At 43.1% G+C, this 18320-nt stretch overlaps 1 protein-coding gene across 1 annotated transcript in view; it reads right to left on the minus strand.

Moving 5' to 3' along the window:
* Positions 1 to 18320, minus strand: part of PLCL2 (phospholipase C like 2) — a 296128-nt gene that overhangs the window by 246965 nt on the left and 30843 nt on the right. The gene's annotated exons all lie outside the window — the stretch shown is intronic.

Consider the following 18320-nt stretch of genomic DNA (forward strand, 5'->3'; position numbering starts at 1 on the left):
CTGTCACCTTCCATCTATTTCCCTGTCAGTCTGTCTCTTTGTCTGTGTCTGTCTCTTTGTGTCTGTCTCTTACCCTGTCTATGTCTGTTTCTTACCCTGTCTGTGTCTGCCTCTTTCCCTGTCTGTGTCTGTCTCTTTCCCTGGCTGCATTGTGACATGCCAACATTCCATATAAGGGCGTGGCTGCACATTCTTCTGAAGTTCTGGCTGCACTGTGGCTCCCAGCTCCATTCGCTTTAATGGAGGCAGGTTTTTTGGCGAATAACTGTAAAGAGCGGGGTTAAAATTTCCCCTCGAAACATAGCCTATGACGCTCTCGGGGTCCAGAAGTGTGAGTGTTCAAAATTTTGTGGCTGTAGCTGCGACGGTGCGGATGCCAATCCCAGACATATACACACACACACACACACACACACACACACACACACACATTCAGATTTATATATTAGATATATATTTTTTTATTAATACAGCCAGGCTGTAGAAAAGAAAGCCAAGAAACACTATCACTTGAAAAGATGAAATCATTTTTTATTTATTGGTTGTGAGCTGTAGCCCGGTACAATATGCAGCCTTTACATGCTCTCCGGTGCTTTAGGGGGAGTCATAAATTAAATGAACATGAGATGAGAGAAAGGAGCATAACCTGGAGACAACCGGAGCTCCGCTTAGAGCATGGCACCTGCTCATTACGTATTATAAAGTCGCAATAAATGCACTGGATCAATGCCCGCCTGGAGACTCTTACAGTAATTTATCTGCATGCATACTACAGTTACAGCCAGCAGCAACAAAGGCCGTGCATTCCACAAGATAAATGGTTTCAATTACCTATTCGTACATTTTTTTTTTTCCTTTTACTATCTGGTGATTTATAAGGAAATCACACAACTTGGCCTCATCGTTAAGAAGATGTCTCAGCGAGAAAACTGCCGCTTCAGTGATTTCAGACACAGCATAGCCATAGGTTCTTGCTGAAAATATCTTATTTTTGCATGCTCAGTTTTGGGTTGGTCGTGCACTAGCTGAGACATCTGACATTGTCTTCAGGTGTACTTCTTCACATAGTGAGAATTGTATGGGTGCAAGAGAAAAGATTTTAATAACAAAGGCCTTTTAACAGTACATAAAAGGGAACCGGTCACCAGATTTGGTGGCTATAATCTGCAGCCACCACCACCGGGCTCTTATAATACAGCATTCTAACATGCTGTATATAACAGCCCAGGTCGCTGTGAGAACATAAACACTTTAGAATACTCACCTAAGGGGTGGTGCGGTGCAGATGGGTCAGATGGGTGGCTCCGTTCTCGGGGTGTGGCACCTCCTCTTTTGGCCATATTCGTCCTCCTTATTCTGAAGCCTGGGTGGATGATACGTCCTAAGTCATGCACACATGTCGGCATTGAGGTCCCACGCAGGCATACTTTGATCTGCCCTGAGCAGGGCAGATCAAAGTATTGTAGTGCGCCTGCGCAGGACTTCAATGCCAACGCATGTCGTGACATGCAATGTAATTTTTACATTCTACACAGCGGCCTGGGCTCTTGTATACAGCATGTTAGAATGCTGTATATAAGAGCCCACTGGTGGTGGCCGCAGCTTATCGGCCCCAAATATGGTGACAGGTTCCCTTTAATACTGTCACATACAACCCAATTTATATTAGCCACATTAGACATGGGCCAATACCACACTGAGCTAATTAAAGGGAATGTCCACTTTATCTTTATTTTAACAACCTGATTTTGTGACTCTTCCGATATAGGTATTACGCGAGCAGCGCCATTCTTCTCCTTTGTGAACTGCCAACTGCTTGTAGGTGTCGCCTTCCTCCCACATTGCACAACTCGTCAATTCTTAAAAAAGCTGCTGATGGAGGGTCGGGTAACCAGGCCAGTCCATTAGCACACACAAACTGAATACAGTTTTAACACGTTTGTTTCTCAATTGGAGGAGACAGATGGACAGGTCTAGTCACATGACCGTCCATTGCCAGCCATTTTTTAACAGGATTTAAAGGATGCGACTACTGTGCAAGACATATTAACAGGTGCCTAAAAATCATCACTCCCACACATTTGTTAAAATAATAAATAAGTGGAAATCCCCTTTAATCTAGCAGTATATGTTTATGGTGTATGAGGAAACTGAGACACCCAAAAGAAACCCAAGCATATTTAGATAAAATACACCCTTTCCAAGACCTAAATGCTGCACAGCAACAATAGTAACGATTGTCAAAGTGCTAACAGTATATAAAATATATACCTTCTATTGGAACCTCATTGCAAGCCGTGAAGTTCCAATCCAGCGGCCATTGGCATAACAATTACAGGGGGAGGAAGGAGGGAGAGAGGAAGGACAGGCAGCAGACAGGGGCGGGAATAACTAGCAAAACCTGATCCACCAATTAGATCTTCCGTTGCACCCATCATCAAATAACAGTGCATTTCACAAACTTTGCTTGCCTATATTTTAGGAAGTATACATCCGATCTCACAAATAAATGTATGTATAGAATCAGCATGATGGCGCCAGTACAGCACTGGCTTTAGTTTATATAGGAAAATCCTGGTGATTGGTTCGCTTTAAACAAGGAGGCACTCAAAGTTTGGCATACACTCCTGAAAAAAACTATACCCCTCTAGGACAATTAGTCCTCTTACACCTCTTTTCTCCAATCCTTCCTTTCATCCTGGATACTTGTGTGGGTCTTTTCTCAGCTGGAGGGCTATGGAGGACACTCATTTATTTCAAATACTCTTATTTCTCCTACAGACTTGGTCACTGTCCAAGAAACATCTATGGTTTGAATATTTATAGTTATATTCATTTTTATCTTTTCTAGTGATCGGAGTTTTCATCAGTCTGAGCCCACATGTTTTTTTAAATTTGTTTTTACAGGAATCTCCGTCTGGTCATGCAATCTCTATACTATATAACTGTTTGATCAGAGAAAGTAACATGGCAAAATTGGGATTTCTATTCACTCACTAACTCTCTGTTGCTTGCTCAGCTTAGAAAAAAAAAAAATATAAAAATGCTTACGAAGTGGTACCATTACCCATCATACGTACATAAATGCGATTTTTCCCTCTGTCCAAGATACATATTGGCCTTGTGAAATTGAAAAGGGTTCCATTCTTCGCATACTGTGGGAATACAGTAAGATTAAACCATTTTGGGAGAAACTTTTTTCGAATGATCATCTACCATAGTTACTGGGGGTAGGGTTCAAAACAGATCTCAGATTGCTTGTATCATCCCTCCCACAGAGGAGTGAGGAACTAATCACTGAGAGATGCAGTAACAGGTAGTAAGCTAGATGGCACTGAGGACACCAGAGATGGAGGGAAGTCAGGCAGGCCGGGGTCAGAACCGAGAGGGCACAAAGAGACTCTGAGCAGACAGGAGCGAGGTCGTAAAACAAACCGGGGCTCAGGTAACCAGGAAAGTACATACAAACATAAGGGACAGGCAAAAGGCGTAGTCAGGAGGGGAGCCGAAGTCGGGAACCAGACGGGAACGGAAAAGTCAGGGGGGGAAAGGCAGAGACAAGTCAGAGTTCAGTCCGGGATGAGTACCAAGATCAAATCACTGAATAACCAGTAGCCAGGCGCTTACCGCAACTAACCAGAGAATACGACTGGCGCCAATCTAGGCGTGAACACTTCTAGATAAAGCAGAGCAATTACCCAGAAGCAGCGTGTGAGTAAGCCCTTCCCGCAACCTGCGAACGACCAAGTGCAAGGAACGATCCGTCACAGGGCAAAGAAGAACATTAATACAGCACGCAAGACGTAGTAGAAGTCCAGATATAGGCAGGAGGACACAACAAAAGGACCCGGCACAGGAGCCGCTCCGCAAGTCAGGGCCGTGACATTGCTCTGCTCTCCATTCTACCCTATTTGATAAGCTATCCTAAGAAAAATATACTTTGCTTTTGCTTAACAGCTGCTCAGTGATTCCATGTTACTGAAAATCATCTGAAATACCGACTATAACGGAATGGTACACTGAAATGTTTAACATTTGCAGAAGGAAGAACTTCCTGCTGAAATTTCTAAACACTAAAGCGGGCTTTACACGCTACCATATATCAAATGATATGTCGTCGGGGTCACGTCGTTAGTGACGCACATCCGGCCTCATTTGACATATCGTAGCGTGTAACACAAATGAGCAACTGTGAACGAGCAAAAATACTCACTGTATCGTTGCTTGTTGACACGTCGCTCATTTTAAAGAAAAAAGAAAAAAGAAAAAAAAAAAAAAAAAAAAAAAAATAAAAAAATAAAAATCGAACGTCCTTCTGTGCTCCGGTTGTTCATTGTTCCCGAGGCAGCACACGTCACTCAGTGTGACACCCCGGGAACGATGAACTGCAGCTTACCTGCGGCCGCCGGCAATGCGGAAGGAAGGAGGTGGGTGGGATGTTTACGTCCCGCTCATCTCCGCCCCTCCGCTTCTATTGGGCGGCCCCTGTGTGACGTCGCTGTGACGCCGAACGTCCCTCCCCCTACAGGAAGTGGATGTTCACCGCCCACAGCGAGGTCGTTCGGGAGGTAAGTATGTGTGACAGGGGTTACTGACTTTGTGCGACACGGGCAACAAATTGCCCGTGCCGCACAAACGATGGAAGCGGGTGCGATCACAAATGCGATTGCACGAGATATCGACACGTGTAAAGCAGCCTTTAGACTAATTTATGAAAATCTGGAAAGGTTTGGATTTTGTTTTAGGATTCATTAGATTTTCCTAAATTATTTCAGTAGGTGTTGTGTGATCCTCTGGACCAGACCTGGTTAAAACTCCAATACGGAAAGGTAATTTCAGCATACCTCTTCCTTGTTAGAGATTTACTTTTCTATTAGATGATGGTATTGTACGACCAATTATTTATAATGCAATGTTATTTTTTTTTTATTTTTGCTGTATCTTTGTCTGTTAATCTTGACCTTTAAAAAAAAATACACGAGTTGTCTAGTATCAGCCAATCCTACCATGTAATAAGTGGAAAAAACAGGAATACTCCTGATATATATATCTCCAATGGACTATCAACAAGGTCTAACTTCTAGGGATCGTCATTAACCTTTCCCAGAGTTCTGAAGACGTCTTGCCAGCAGGGAGACAATGGTAGCCAGAACACTTGTCAAAAAAAACAGCAAATAGTAAAATATAACTTTTAATTAATGTTTCTCTAAAAAAGGGAAGAAACCTTGCCTTTATTAAAATAATGCCATATGAAGGGTATAATACTGTATCGCCCTTGGAGGACTACAAAAAGGGCCCATACACCCTATCAGCTGGCATCAACAAACAAACATAAAGACTGGTTACTAATGGCAACCAAACCAAGAGCACTTGATTAGATCGGTATAAACAGGACTCCAGACCTCAGGGTCATTTCACCCCAGCACTGCCTATTTCCAAGATTATACCATACCATACCCTCATATACCAGATAGAGGAGATGGGAACACCACCACCTATAACAGTGTTGAAACAATCAAAGTAGTGCCCAAAATGACTAAACAAAAGGGTAAATAATCAAAGCCCCATTGTATCCTTGTCTGGTTAGAAAAATGGAACAATCTCACCCATGTCGGTGTGTTCAATTTCCATACAGGCAATTTGCCACCATCAATGGCGTATCCACGGACACTTCCACTCTGGATCCGGGACCCCTTCCAAAGTGACAAAATGCTGTTTATATCCCCAATTCTCCTTCTCCCGACGCGTTTCCTATATGCTATTCTTCAGGGGAGTCAATATAAGGAGATGCAGGTTTTTAGTGAAAGAACCTCAAAGGGTTCACTATAAAGAGAAAAACGGGATAAAACCGGGGGGTCATAATCACAATACCCCTGCAAACGTCCGATTTTTAGAGAAAACAAGAGAAAGTAAGTGGCTTACCAGATGGTGACAGCTGGGATCCTTTTTGCTGTACACCTCTGTCCATAAACACACAGGTTTAAATGGATGCCGCTTACCCAGAGAAATAAATAAAGGAAAAGATTTTTTAAATCTTATTTTTTTATCTTATGCACCCTTTTTGTAGTTGAAAGGATTATTGTTAGCTAGGAGGGAGAGTCATCGGATGAGCGGGGGCGCCAACCACCGTCCCTCTAGGGTGCCGACCTCCGCAGGTAGGTAGGTTAAGCGGGGTGAGTCAGCTTTAGTTGGTGGTGGAGTGTTAGGTAGGTTTTCTTCTCCCTCTTAATCTTTAACTGTGAGCTACCAATCCCCTCCCCTCCATTTGGTCTTGAGGTCGTCATTGGCCATTCTTGCCTCTCCAGTCTCTCTCAGGGTCACTCACTTTCATTTGCCATTTTGGCATTTTAGTCGTTTTTTAAAAAAATCTTTTCCTTTATTTATTTCTCTGGGAATTCATTTCTTTTTGAATATCTAGTTTTGTTATTATAGTTGTTGTCCGGGGTTGGTAACCTGTGCATGTCATCTGGTATTTCTGGACCCATGCCCCGCTGTCTGCTATATGTTTAAAAAGTAGATAAGCAATTGTTGTCCGTTCATATAGACTAAGCACATGCGTGACTAGTGAGCCGTCTATGTGCGGCGAGGAGGCGGGCCAGATAGGCGCGTCAGCGTCCCATTCAAACATCCTACTGTGTAGGTGTTATGTGTGCGCCGGGCGGCTATGACGTAGCTTCCTGTGAGACCTTGCGTTCCACCGCTGCGTTCCATTGAGCGGAAGCGGTGGAAGCACTAGCGGAAGTGATGTCAGACGCCGGCGGGTAAGCGGCATCCATTTAAACCTGTGTGTTTATGGACAGAGGTGTACAGCAAAAAGGATCCCAGCTGTCACCATCTGGTAAGCCACTTACTTTCTCTTGTTTTCTCTAAAAATCGGACGTTTGCAGGGGTATTGTGATTATGACCCCCCGGTTTTATCCCGTTTTTCTCTTTATAGTGAACCCTTTGAGGTTCTTTCACTAAAAACCTGCATCTCCTTAAATTGACTCCCCTGAAGAATAGCATATAGGAAACGCGTCGGGAGAAGGAGAATTGGGGATATAAACAGCATTTTGTCACTTTGGAAGGGGTCCCGGATCCAGAGTGGAAGTGTCCGTGGATACGCCATTGATGGTGGCAAATTGCCTGTATGGAAATTGAACACACCGACATGGGTGAGATTGTTCCATTTTTCTAACCAGACAAGGATACAATGGGGCTTTGATTATTTATCCTGTTGTTTAGTCTTTTTGGGCACTACTTTGATTGTTTCAACACTGTTATAGGTGGTAGTGTTCCCATCTCCTCTATCTGGTATAGGAGTGTATGGTATGGTATAATCTTGGAAATAGGCAGTGCTGGGGTGAAATGACCCTGAGGTCTGGAGTCCTGTTTATACCGATCTAATCAAGTGCTCTTGGTTTGGTTGCCATTAGTAACCAGTCTTTATGTTTGTTTGTTGATGCCAGCTGATAGGGTGTATGGGCCCTTTTTGTAGTCCTCCAAGGGCGATACAGTATTATACCCTTCATATGGCATTATTTTAATAAAGGCAAGGTTTCTTCCCTTTTTTAGAGAAACATTAATTAAAAGTTATATTTTACTATTTGCTGTTTTTTTTGACAATTGATATTTTTCACCAGTGGCTGTATTATTGATAGCCAGAACACTTGCAAGAATTCTATAAATTTAGAGGAGAAAGCAACAGATTAGAAAGGTTATCAAGCTCATTCTCCATGGCAACACTTCCTGCACTAATTTCTGCTATAATGGTTATTGGGGAGATTAATCAGAACTAGTGCGAAGCTGGATTAGTGACTGACAACAGTTCTCATTCTAGGCCGATTTCATTTTCCAAAAGGCCTAAAGGCTTATGTTACCAACAGCACATGGCGTCGCTGTGGGTCTGTATTACAGACCGGAAGACACTTGGTCTGCTGTTAAATCTCTGTGATCTAATGTATTCTCCTACAAAAGCTCCTTATCACGCAGAATATTATGGGTAATATTGTCTACAGGCACTATACATGAGATCTGCACACAAAAAAGAATGTTTTGGCAAGAAAAAAAAAAGCTGAAAAAACATGCGTTTTATTATTGTATTTGCGCGTTTTTTCATGTGTTTTTTCCTGTTTCTTTTTGTGCTTTTTTTTTTTAGTCATGGCGATCGCGGGGGTTCATGCGCTGTACCCCCGCGATCGCTGCCAGGCGCTGGCTGATGTTACATTTGGGACCCGGCTCTCTCTGCCTGGAGCGCTCTCTCTGCCTGGAGCAGTGCCTGGGCCACTCCAGACAGTTTAACCCCCTGAATGCTGCGATCAGTGCAATCGCAGCATTCAAAAAGCAGGGAGAGTGATCGCTTACCTCTCTCTGGCGCTCAGGTCCCTGCATTGGGATAACAGGGACCCAATCACTGCCACAGTAACCCTGGGATGTAACCATGATGACCCCGGGTTTCTGAGCTACGGAGACCCTCACACACCATGGTGTATGCACAGTGTGTGAGGCGAAGTGCTGTGCTATAATCCCCTGTAGTGATAAAGCATTACAGGGGATTATAAAAATGCAGAAACAATTGACATGCTGCTTCTTTTTTCAGCAACAAACTATGCAAGGAAAAAAGAAGCAGTGTGTGCACAGCAAGTCACGATTCTCATAGACTTTGCTGGGATGCTTTTTCTTTGCTTTTATTGATTAAAATAAGCAAGAAAAAAAGCATAAAAAAGCCACGTGGGCACAAGGCCTTAGTCTTGTAGAGATCCTGCTGGTGGCCAACTATGACAACACCTCCTTTCTTTGCCAAATGGGTGGGACTTAATCTGTTCTCTATCTAAAAATAGGTCACAACAGAGACGTTTCCGCTGCAGCCAGTTGTATTACAGACCATGCTCTAGTCATTACATAGTACATGGCAGGGTCACATTTATAAGATTATCTCAGCAAGGGAACGTCTTCTTAACATATCCAGTTGTGGAACTTATTATTATTCCAAGATCTATTAATTAAAATGTACTTTGTTGATGCGATAACCCCTCTAACATTACATTGTTGGTTCTTGCGTTATTTTATATCATCTTCTCCCTATTTCGAATTTTGGAAAACTCCTTTAAATGTTTGTATATGGATACAAGCACTCATTCACCCAACCAATCTCTCTTTTATGAAGTGTTGTCATAAGCATGTAAAATGAAACCGCGGTAAGCAAAGTAGCAGCAACTTCATTCATTAGCATCTCATCTTTTTGTTTTCACTTTTTTTCTAATAGTTTTCCTTCAGGAATACAAATGTTTCTAGAAATCTAGCCAAGGTTTGTTACTTTACAAACACGTGGCAACATTTGTCAGTAGCTTCTCTGTGTACATCTGCATCATGTGAGTGAATGAATCATTCCACAAAGCCAATTACAGTTTTCCGGTGAGAATTTCACCATTTCCTTTTTTTAGCTCCACAGGAATCAAAGGCATAAATTAACAGCTACTACTCATAGTATTTTATACAATTACTGAGCAAGTGCAAATGTGTTAGCAGGTAAAAGGCTTAAAAGCCCCTATACACTATAAATGGCTGTAGGGCAAACAATATGCCAATAGAGATGAGTGAACCCAAACAGCAAAGTTCAGTGTTCATAAACAAAAAATAAATAAATGTTTTTAAGTTCAGGTAATTTCCCAAGATATCCATAGAATCCTATGGAGCCTTGTTCTGAGAATGAGGCTCTATAGATCACTCGTGTCAGTGGCAGGCACAGAATTTCTCACGGCTTGTGAGAAATTTTGTGCCTGCCACTGACCACGAGTGACCTACTGAGCCTCGTTCTGAGAATGAGGCTCCATAGGATTCGATGAGCGTTGTGGGACATTACACCATTGGATTATGTCGGAACTTAGAGGATTTTTTTTAAATTAATAATTTAGTTAACAAGGGAGTGTAGGGGAGTCTTTATTCAAATAAACCATCTCTTCCTGAGTCTGTTTTTTTTTTTTTTTATTTACTTTGGACTTGCCAGGTTGTACATTACTAACCCCTGAGTTTGATGCCAGCTGTCAATTCACAGCTGTCAGTAACCCCCCAAAATATTCCCCCAACTGTCACCGCATCAGGACAATGAAGAGCTGGGCAAAGCATCTAATGGATGCATCACTTCTGGGGTGGCTGTGGGCTACTATTTTAGGCTGGGAAGAGCCAAATAACCATATGTCTTACCAGCTTGACAAGATGGGAATAAGCCCAGATACCAAATGCCCATTGTTCAATAAATATACAGGCCAACAGGCAAGACTTACCAAGGACCGAATCAAACTATACTTTGCTGGGATACACCGCTTTTCAGGACTCCTCATGGGTCATCAAGATTTCACGGAATCAGACATACCAAAAGCCTAGTCTGCTTTCTCTGGTTGTCCCATAGAAAATGAATGGCACAGAGGTCAAAAATGTTCATCTCTGCTCCATCCAAGATGAGGCTTGGTAGTGCCAAGTTCCCGGGTTCTAGAGCCTCAATCTCAAGATAGCGAAGACTCAAAGTGAGCATTAAGTTTCCCATGGATAGGGAATAACTTATTATTTGGGAATTACACTTTAACTTATAAATCAGTCAAGTCTTTCTGTTTTCCATTTAGCAGCTGTGTTTTCTATCCTTTTTCATTTGTGATAAGACATGGAAAAATATTACAGCACTTTGTTAAAAACCCATTGTGTTATTGTACAAACTGTTACTTGCCAAAATACTTCAGATTGTGTCAACATTGCTATATTTCTAATGTCACACGTGAGAATGGAGGCAGACAGTTTTGACTAATGAAGTGTAAAAATACTTGATATTCCCATCCCTTGATTGGAAAACGCCATATTTGTCTCTACTGATGTCACTTATCAGTCTCCGTCCCAGAAGACGGCGTGCAACCCAGCAAAGAATCAATTCACATTCATCTCCAATTAGTGAACCCTAAGCGTTTGCAGAACGAGTTATATAGGGACACAGGACGCTGCCAGAATCCATTGCTGAAGTTAAAAGGATCCGATTTTCTAGCAGATTTAACCTTTTATAATCTAGCAACCACTGTGATGGTGCAATACAGTGACTTTAGTACAAACTACAATAAGAGAAAACACACTACAGAAATCAGATGAATTGCACCAGATCAGCACAAAAAGCTATTGTTACTGAGGAAATGACCTCGAAGAAGAAGTGACATCAAAATATGGTGACAGAATTAACCATTTATGGGATACAGCCGTGTAAATTGAAAGGAAACAGACCACTGTATACATCATTAGTGGAGCTTTTTTGAGGTGGTCAAAATTGGGTTTTCTAGTGGAATCATCTTCAAGAAAAGCTCCTTCTTAGGGATATGGGCAGAGGGAGACTTTTTGATGAGCGCAAACTCTCGAAATATTCCTGAAAAATGGAAAACTACTCAAAAAAACTTGCATGTTCTGCTTATTGTCTATGAGCGCAGAGTATTTCTGGAGCAAAAACTTCACATTTGTTTTAGGAGGGTTTTGAGAGGTTCCTCTAAGTTGCTGCTCCAAAAGACTCTGTGTGCGTATAGTCTGTGCCTATGTGCACATGGTGTCTTTTTCCAGAGTTATCAGAGCAGAAACTGAGGGGACACCCTTCAAGTCCTCCTCAAGAAAGCAGAACGCCTCAACAACTTGGAGGTTATGCTCAGTTACCTTAAACAAAAAAAAAAAATAAATAAAAAAAAATAATATTATTTTTTATTATTATTATTATTATTATTATTATTATTATTAATAAAAAAAAACAAACAAAACAAAACTATGCAAAAATACTCCAATTGCAGAAAGCCTAAAGGCCGCTTTACATGCTGCGATATCGCTATCGATAGCGAGCATACCCACCCCCATCGGTTGTGCGTCACGGGCAAATCGCTGCCCGTGGCGCACAACATCGCTAACACCCGTCACACATAATTACCTGCCTAGCAACGTCGCTGTGGCCGGCGAACTGCCTCCTTTCTAAGGGGGCAGTTCGTTCGGCGTCACAGCAACGTCACTAAGCGGCCGCCCAATAGAAGCGGAGGGGCGGAGATGAGCGGGAAGAACATCCCGCCCACCTCCTTCCTTCCTCATTGCGGGCGGCCGCAGGTACGGTGATGTTCCTCGTTCCTGCGGTGTCACACATAGCGATGTGTGCTGCCACAGGAACGACGAACAACATCGTACCTGCAGCAGCAACGATATTTGGGAATGGAACGACGCGTCAACGACAAGGTAAGTAATTTTGATCGTTAACGGTCGTTCCTGCGTTTCACACGCAACAACATCGCTAACGAGGCCGGATGTGCGTCACGAATTGCGTGACCCCAACGACATCTTGTTAGCGAGGTCGTTGCGTGTAAAGCAGCCTTTAGACTACAGTATGTTCACACAGGGCATTTTGATGTTTTTGCTGATTTTTAGCATAGTTTTTGCCTTGGATTTATGCAAATCCATCCTATAAAACTCTGCCTTTACAGTCCCAACAAAGCCTATGAGATTCCTACGTTTTTTTTCATGACTATTTTGTCAACCACCTTGTTTTTGCTCTGATTTTTAAAGAATGAGAATGTCATCCTTTTCACGGTTTTGGATTTTTCACCCATACAAAATCAATGATAAAGTGCAAAACTGTGGCAAAACCAGAGGTTATTTCCTGGCAAAAGATGAGGTTTTGCTGCAAATAAAACCTGAGCAAAAAACGCCCTGTGTGAACATAGCCCTAGGGAGTTTTTGGTGGCGTTTTCAGTTTCATGAAGCAGTTCTGAAGCATTTTACGTGAGAAGATTTTCCTTAAAAAGAGTTATACCCATCTCCAACATCGTATCCTAATATGTAGCAGGCGCTGTGCTGGGGCCTGTACAGAGGATGGTGAGGGAGGGGAATCCTGAAAATATCGGCGGCATGTGCGCAGATGGAGCTCTCGGCTCAAAATGTCATCTGCGCATGTGCTGCCTCCAGCCCATTGATTTCCCAGCAGCGCAATTAAGGAAAATAGCACCCAGAGGTGACGCGTTGTGCAGATAAGATCTCGGCTTGTCATTGAGCCGATAGCTCAATCGGACTCCGGGGGACATTTCTTTGAAGCACACACCGCCGACAGTTTCTGGAAGTTGCCTACCTCGCAACATCTCGGACACCCGCCAACCTCCCCGCCCTCAACATCGACCTGCTTCACCACCGCCCCTGCCTCTTGTGACCCCGCTCCACCACTGCTGCCTTCCCCCCCGGTAAGAGACCACCAGATTGTAAGAGGGACCCACCCCCTCTTTTTTTCCTCTAAATATGGGGTGCAGGACATTGCAGCTTAGGTATCCATGGTTATGTCCACTCATATAGTGAGTTAGTTGCATGTGGTCAAAACCATGGATAGCCAAGCTGCAATGCCCTGCACATGAGGTAAGAGGCATGGCTATATCAGGAGAACTATACTACATTTCTAATTGAAGGCATTTGCTAACATTATTACAACATCTACATATTGGGATAGGATCTTGGAGATGAGAATAGCCCTTTAAGCATTTTTTGCAGTATTTTATTCTAGAAAAGTGCCAAGTTTGGAGAGAATTCTATCAAAACAATGAGATCCACTTTTTTCAAAATTTTAGTGGAATAAATGTTTACAATATAATAGGAGGAGTCTTTCAAGGGTTTTTGAAACATTTGCTTAGGCATTTTTTGAAGCAGATCCGCTCAAAATAACCTCCTATCTGTACTCAGTGTACAATCCATACAGATCATCGAATCCAAGTGCTAATGGAAGTATGTCCTTAGTATAACTTAAGCGTAGGATATAGCAGGTCTCCCGTATGCTGTAAATGTGATTGACCATTTGACATTATTAGTAGATTTTTATTGACTCATTCATTTATTAAATAGATGGACAATATTATAAGTTGGTAGTGCCGTCAATGTACTTTATACATCAATTAACACATTGCCCTATATAACAAACCAAAGCAATTAACTCATTCAATTACTGCAGATCACAGCTACATGTACAGTAATTAATTTCTATCTTTTCAACTGAGGTCTTAAATGTGTAATAAAAAGCAATTAAAATAAAAAAAAGTCTGGAAAGACAGACTGTAACTTCATGAAAAATCAGGCTGAATTGTCCACCAGTAGTTAGGTAAATCTATTGAGAGGATGTATTAATGGCGGCTCATGAAGGTTTTATTGGTTTTACCAATCATAGGCTTAATGTCACAGGAAAGAATAGGAGGTGTAGAAAGAAAATATGGCGTTGTTATAGCTTTTTTTTTTTATACAGTATAATCTGCAGCTCAAGTATCATTTTATATTTACAAGTGCATCTCAATAAATAAGAATATCATCAAAAAGTTAATTTATTTCAGTAATTCAATACAAAAAGGGAAAAACACATATATTATATAGAGTCATTACACACAGAGTGATCTATTTCAAGTTTTATTTCTGTTAATGTTGATAATTATGGCTTACAGCCAATGAAAACCCAAAAGTCATTATCTCAGAAAATTAGAATAATTACCACAAAACACCTGAATAGGCTTCCTAAGCGGTTAAAACGGTCCCTTAGTTCCGGTCCTGGCTGAGGAGGCAGCATAGAGGAGAAGCTCCCGACACCCCTCTGAGAAACCGACGATAAACAGCATACCCGGGCAAGTGAGCGAGCAGAGAGCAGCACGTCTGGTAGCAGGAAGCACACAGCTATGGAGCGGTACTTACTGAGGAGTGCTGGTGGTGGTGAGGGGCCCTGCAGGAGTGGAGATCCTGACTGCCGGCGTGGAGAAGAGGAGACTGTCATGGCACCGACAAGCCTGATGGAGGAGGAGCCAGAGTCCCCAGTGCAAGATGTGGTAATGGAAGGCAGGAGAGGGAGAAGTGAAGGAGATGAGAGCGGGGGGTCGGGGGAGGATGGAGCAGGAGAGAAATCGCTGCAGGGGATTGCAGAGGGAGAAACACAATGGATAGAGGAAGGGGACATGGAGGAACAAGAAAGAGAGGAGGAGGAGGAGTGCAGCAAGCAAAGAGTGGCCAGAGACGCAGGAGACCGGACTGATCACTTAGACATGCAATATAAGGTGTCTAATCATGATAAATGCCAGCAGAAGCTGCATGTCAGAAACAGTAACATTCCTTCTAAAGCAAACAAGAAACTGCCGGCCACACCATTATCTAAATACTGTAAACAAATGGGGGAGGGTGGAAAATCCCCAGCTCAGAATAAGAGAACTAAGAAACCAGCACCACCTGCAGGCCAAGACAAGCATGCACAAGAGCTCAATGTTGATTATAAAAAATTGGCTGCCGAAGTGACATCACAGCTATCAAAAGAGATTAAAGTGGCCATTGAAACAGCCATACAAACATCCCTAGCAGCTATGCAAAAGCAGATTAGTGGACATGCATCTAGACTGGCAGAAACAGAGCAGAGAATATCTGACTCAGAGGAGAAAATAATGGCTATGCAAGAGCAAATAGCAGCTCTAGTGAAATCTAACGATTATTTGAGAGATAAAGCGGAAGACTTAGAGAACCGATCGAGGCGAAATAATCTGCGCATTGTGGGGCTGCCAGAATCGGTATCTTTGGGACAGCTGGATAACATGTGAACAGGAGTTACCTCAGGCCCTGGGCATTAAGGCTAAATTCAGAGTGGAAAGAGCGCACAGAGTGGGACCACTGAGACAACAAGAAGCGAATAGGGGAGAGGATCCAAACCCAAACAAGAAAGCCCCGCTGAGGGCTAGACAAGTGATAGTCAAATATCTTGATTATAAACATAAAGAGGAAATACTGAGGGCCTTTAGAGACAGACAGCGACCATTGCATTACCAAGGCAACAGACTGCTAATTTTCGGCGATTATTCAGCAGAAGTCTCCAGAAAGAGAAAAGAATTCAGCAAAGTATGTTCATTCCTGTATAACAAAAAAGTCAAGTGCCAACTGCTATACCCTGCCACACTGAAAGTCAGAAATCTTAATGGCTCGTTTGCATATTACAAAGACTTTAAAGAAGCAGAGCGTACTCTCATGGCAGAACAAGATAAGAATCGGGCTGATGGACAAAAAAGAGGAAACAATGGAGAAGGGACCAGCAGAGGAGGATCTCCAAGAGGCCCAGGGAAAGACTCGAGAAGCTTTGAGGAGCAATCGCGGGTGGAGAGTAGAGAGGAAAGGAGATTGAGCCAAAAACAACAAAATAATCCTCGCTCGGAACACAGAGACTAAAGGCTACTTTACACACTGCGATATCGGTCACGATATCGCTAGTGTGCGTACCCGCCCCCATCTGTTGCGCGACATGGGCATATCGCTGCCCGTGCCGCACAACATCGCCCAGAGCCGTCACACATACTTACCTGTCCGGCGACGTCGCTGTGACCGGCGAACCGCCTCCTTTCTAAGGGGGCGGTCCGTGCGGCGTCACAGCGACATCACTGAACCGCCGCCCAATCGCAGCGGAGGGGCGGAGATGAGCGGGACGTAACATCCCGCCCACCTCCTTCCTTCCGCATAGCGGCCGGGAGGCAGGTAGGGAGACGTTCCTCGCTCCTGCGGCGTCACACGCAGCGATGTGTGATGCCGCAGGAACGAGGAACAACCTCGTTACTGCTGAAGTAACGATTTTTGGGAATTAGGACCCGTGTAGCCGATTAGCGATAAATCACGCTTTTGCGACGATTTTACATCACTGAACGCTGTTACACAAAGCTATATCGCTAACGATTGCGGAAGTGCGTCACCAAAACCGTGACCCCAACGACAAAATTCGGGCGATATCGCAGTGTGTAAAGCCCGCTTAACTGTTGGAAATGGTTCATGATAACTGAACTGAACTAGATATTGCTGGTCCTGTTCTCGCACTCTCTCACTCTCTTGATTTCACTCTCTCATGTACAGTTTTGCTTTCACGCTTGCTATCAGTTTCACTTTCAGTCTTACTCCTAACGTTCAGTCTCACACTCTCACACTCACTCTCAGTCTCACACTTTTTTTTTTTTTTTTTTTTTCTCCCTCACATATTCAGTCTCATTTTCAGTTTCACGCTTACTTTCAGTTTCACACTCACTCTCATACTCAGTTTCATTTTCAGTCTCACGCTCACTTTCAGTACCTCACGCGCTCTGTCTCACTCTTTTTCTCTCGCATATTCAGTCTCACGCTTACTTTCAGTTCCACTTCCAGATTCACTTTCATTCTTACTTTCACTCGCCTTTGTCCAGGAACGACTTCCAGGCATAAATGAAGTGGATCTGTCTGCTCTGAGTGCGGGGATGACCACCAGAAAATAGAGCTAAGTTGGACTTGAAGTCCTTATAGAGTTTTTGTCATACTGTACTATTTTTGCCATTATTTAAGGCTTGTTCATGTGACTCATGTGAATCCGGGGCTAGAACGTATACTCTAAGGGGGGTGACTAAGGAGCTCAACAGTTTGGCTAGGAAAAGGGGAAGTCATCAGCATGGCGAAAAGAGCCAAAAATTTCCCAGAAGGGAAAACGTGTTCTACAGTTACTTGTTTATTGTTATATTTGTTATACATACAAGGTGGGGAAAAGATATATCAAGCCTGGGGGGCAAATTCTATACCTGGTAATAATTGTCTTGTCTCTTGTGAGTTCAGGGCCCACAGGGGAGGAAGTAGTAAGAGCAAAATACAAAGGCAAATATGGTACAAATAACTACATGGAATGTGAAAGGCTTGAGATCTCCTAACAAACGAGCAATGATACTAAGACATCTGAAAAGACTAAAAACAGATATTGCATTATTACAGGAAACGCATTTGAGGAAGGAGGACTTTTTCCGCATGAAGAAATACTGGGTGGGTACTGTATATGGGGCAGAGGCACAAGGTAGGAAAGCGGGGACAATGATTCTAATACATAAACAGCTCAGCCATGAAGTAGTGACACACGAGGCAGACGACCAGGGACGGTGGCAGCATTTAACAATCATTAGTCCAGCGGGTAAATTAAGTATCTATAATGTTTACGGTCCAAACTCCCAACAGAGCATATTTCATGATGGCATAAAGGCCAGCATACTAGCAGATGGGGAGACCAACATCATAGTAGGAGGTGATTTTAACACAGTTCCAGACTCAGCTGAAGACAGGAGGAGGGGGAAGGAGAGGACAGGGGATGTGGACAGAAGGCCGGACCATAGGGATGTGACATTAGAAGACGTGGGTTTGAAGGACATCTGGAGATTAGCTCACCCGCATGATAGAGAATATACACACTTCTCGCATCCTCATGATAGCTGGTCGCGTATTGATCAATTTTGGATTTCTCAAGGCCTAGTTAATCGGGCACAAGAATGTGTGATAGAAAACATGGTGATATCTGA

Source organism: Anomaloglossus baeobatrachus, chromosome 6 (genome assembly GCF_048569485.1).
Source record: "Anomaloglossus baeobatrachus isolate aAnoBae1 chromosome 6, aAnoBae1.hap1, whole genome shotgun sequence".
Classification (NCBI taxonomy): Eukaryota; Metazoa; Chordata; class Amphibia; order Anura; family Aromobatidae; genus Anomaloglossus; species Anomaloglossus baeobatrachus.